At 37.3% G+C, this 4035-nt stretch overlaps 1 protein-coding gene across 1 annotated transcript in view; it reads left to right on the forward strand.

Moving 5' to 3' along the window:
* Positions 1-4035, forward strand: part of csrnp3 (cysteine-serine-rich nuclear protein 3) — a 21556-nt gene that overhangs the window by 801 nt on the left and 16720 nt on the right. Inside the window, exon 2 of the mRNA XM_020594788.1 lies at positions 761-801. The gene's annotated coding sequence lies outside the window, so the exon portion shown is untranslated. The remainder of the gene's footprint in view (positions 1-760; positions 802-4035) is intronic.

Consider the following 4035-nt stretch of genomic DNA (forward strand, 5'->3'; position numbering starts at 1 on the left):
ATTGGCTCAAAAGAGAATTAAGATTGTTATATCAGTCACAAATACATCAGTGCTGATACTGCAAAGTTGAAACTTACAGCACTGTACGCAGAGGTGGATCTAATAAGAAATAATAAACTATACATTAAGAATCAAATTGTTTATTTTGTGTAAAAATGAGACATTTAGTTCTTTCTTTTGCTAACTTTGGCTGCGTTCCTTAATTTACTCCTGGTCAGGAGTTGCTGGTGCACAGTGGTTCCTCCTGAGGTGAATCAGGCCACGTACTCTACAACAACACGAAGAAATGAATGCAAATTTCATGCTCCATGCATGATATAAAATAAAACTAATTTGACCAATATCAATGATAAAGCACTAGAAAAATGTTAGTTGTATTTAAGGCAACAATTTGTCATTGTTTTTCATTTTTTATTCATTAATACTGACAAGCATCACAGTTTGACTCTGCCAGGGACCCAGGGTGCCCAGCCATATTCTGGGGGTGGCTGGTGCCACCCCTGGCCACCCCTTGGCTCCACCCATGGCTGTATGTATTGCTATTGTGATAACAACATGCATTACTAAATAATTAATAATAATAAAATAATAATTGCTATTGCACCTCGTATCAGCTGGTATCCATCAGACAGTGTAAAACACACTTTCTTTAGGCCGTGTTTTGCATGATCACATCTGACTCCAGAAATTCCATAGTTCCTCTCAGTCACTATTATATTTGCTGCATAAATAAATACTAATATTTTTCTGTCCTTCACAGAACAGAAGTGGGTCACTGCAGTGTAATATATTTAGCTAAAGGTAAGACCATGTCTTCTATTTGCTGCCTGAAATATAATACCACCAATCTTCATGACACATTAACATATTGAATTAATGCCTGTGTAATAGATGGTGTTTAAATCTCCCACAACTGTTGCTACACTGCCACAAAAGACCCTCTGAGAACAAGATATGATGCGATGTTGATGCAGACAGCAGTGTTTAGTCAATATAGACAGCTGTGCTATTCTATCTTGACTTTACAAGAGAGAATCCTCTGATATCACAATGATGAAAAGAGGACATATATTTGTGTTATATGCTTGATAATTATTTAATGTTGTCATAAAATCAAGATATTTTTATGGCAGTAAAGATAGAGATATTTTTTTTTTGTTTTTAATATTCCATACGAAGGCATGCTGATCTAATATGGTAATAGTATGGCATGTAGTCAAGCAATATTCTTATGTGAACTGTCCATTTTTGCACATTCAGTTTGAATATGGCAGTCACTCTTCTCCCATGCCTTTTTCATTGTTCCTCTTTCAGTGTTTTTTGTCAGAAAAATTGGCAGCACCAACAGTCTGTGGCTGTGCACAAGCATGTACTCAAACATGCGGCCATGCGCACACAATCGCACAGCCATTTCCATTTTGCTGATGGAAATCTGAAAGGTGAGGGAGGTGGGCGATGTGTGTGTGTTTGGGGAGGGGGGCCTCTCTCCTTGTGAGTGTGTATTTTTCCTCCTCAATCCATCTGTTTACCAAGTCTATCAGCATCAAGTCCTCAGAGGAGCCAAATTTAATTAGTACATGTGGCACTGAGTTAAAGGACACTGAAACATTAAGTAGTGTGTTTAGTTGTGAAAAGCTCCATCATTAAACTAGCTTATTTGAATAAGTGATGCAGCCATGCTGCTATTATATACGGTAGCACAGATGGCTAAAGCTTGATAACAGTCACTGTAGTCCATTAAAGATTCACAGGAAAGGTGTTATGGCTTAACAGCACTAAGGAGAGTCTCTCTGCAGGAGGCTGGTGTGGGTGAATTGTCTGTACACTAAGGTTCACATGTGTGGCCAAACCGGTCTTGTTTCCTTTTTTGTGGGAAAACCATTAGTACATTGCTTAAACCTGACCTAAAGGTTCAGGCAGATTTACTGAGTCAGGTTAAAGGTCAGATTGTAAATTATTGTGGGCTACACTTGCTGGTTTGTACTTTACATGATGGGTTTGTCAAGCAAGGTATAAACAATTCTGCAGTTCTCCTTTTTTGTATTTGCCAAGTTGCATGGCAAGTCATTATAGTGCACTGAATATACAGTATTTCCCTCCTTCCCTCCCTAACAGGCTACAACACAAACAAAACAAGGGAATGACTCATTACATTAATACACTATTAGTTACTCCACACTTACCATGAAGTAGTTTAAAGGTATCAGTAGTAGATTTTCCTCTAATGACACATTTAGTTTCTCTAGTTTTAGATGAAACACAGCATTGTTGAATTTGTCCGAATAATTACAATAAGAGGTAAAGGCACAATAAAGCAGGTAAAGGCGATAGCGTTGTATTTATTTGTAAAATTGGCAAGGTCTGTGGTTTTTAGTGGGACTGCTTTCTTGATGAGTTATAGACAGTTTACCCACTAGGGACCAATTACACATTCAAAATGAACATGATTTTTATTCCCATGAATTGTTAGTCTACGTCTTATCTGAAGTTTCTGTTCCCAAACACCGAATTAGAAGCACAGCATCAAAGAAGTATATAGTAGGTTTTCAGTATAAACTAATATCAACCTTTTATATCAGAGAGCAGCTTTGTGTGTCTCAGCAGGGTTCATGGTTCCAATTTAGAAGCTTTTGATGTGACTCTTTTTGTGTCTTTGGCTCCTTTCTGGCTGAGCACCGGGCTTTCACGGTTCAGGACTGTGCTTTCTTGAGATGTTGCCATGACACCTATTTGGAATCTTTTGTCTGTTGTCAGCTAATTAAGTGTTAGGAAAAAACATCTTTCTGCCTCAATGGGCTTTATTTGTCAGCGCATGGTACGTCACTACACAAATACTTTATAGCCGATGTCAGTACAGATGATACATTTAAATTATAATTAATATCACAAATCTGTGATACATTTTTTGGCTGTCTCATGAATAGATACTGTAAATAATCTAGGCCAGAATTAACTTATCACCATTTTGATCTTAATTATCTCAGATACCATAAAGTATATCACAAATATCCAATCCTGATTAGTTTTCTGATACAGATTATAGAGACATTAAACATTTTAATAGAATGCTAATCAACATAATGGCTCTTTGTGTATCCTTGATAACATTCATGTTGATGTTTCTCGGGAATTATTTCGTGTTACTTTGTTTTTTTTATCACTCTAATTCACTCTATAGTGCTGTGTAATCCCATGCAGAGCTGCCCTACTTCACAAATTTTGTCAAATAACATCAGAAATGTTTTGCATATAAAACTGATCTCAACATGATTCTGGATATATATAAATGATAAAGCTTGTCTGCAGAATATGAACCCCATGTCCCACAGTTTCCCCGGCTTGGGTGAGAGATGAAAGCAGCCCTGTCTCAATGAGATGCTTTGGCAGCTCTGTTTCTGCCAACAAACCAGCTTTCCTGAACTTTCAGGTGGCATGGGAAAATATAGTCATAAATAAAATATAGAGATATGAATAATTTAGGTGAGTATTGTTATTGACATGTGGGTGAGAGTAACTGATTATGCCTCTAAACTGTGTGACTTGAATTACAGCGAATCAAAACATTACTCTGAACGTGGAGCGTGTTCGTTCGTACTTGTCTGCCACGCCGTGTTTTGATCACTGCTTGTAATAACAAAGATGGCTGAGATGTTGGATGAAATGCCTTCTGAAAGATTAAACTTCAAATTAAGCATATAGCTCTGTTTCATTAACGCTGCTAATAGTGTTTTGTGAAAGATGCAAAAAAAACAATCATGTCAAGAGTCAAATGAGTTCACAAGCTGTTAAGGTATTGGTAGAATATTGTAATTATTTAGCATAATATACACTGTTACTACTATTAATTACTGACAGTTCTATCCAACGCTTTGTGTTACAGCAGATGTTACACCGAATATGTAGTTTTGGAGCAGTGGTCACCCTTTGCTTTGGACCCATGTGGTTAAAAAAGAGCTGTGCTTCCTTCATTGTTCTGTGAGGAGGAAGAGTAGAACAGTGATTCCCAGCACTCAGCTGTACTGTAGCTGCAGGATG

The sequence above is a fragment of the Monopterus albus genome, unplaced genomic scaffold, assembly GCF_001952655.1.
Source record: "Monopterus albus unplaced genomic scaffold, M_albus_1.0 scaffold24.1, whole genome shotgun sequence".
Classification (NCBI taxonomy): domain Eukaryota; kingdom Metazoa; phylum Chordata; class Actinopteri; order Synbranchiformes; family Synbranchidae; genus Monopterus; species Monopterus albus.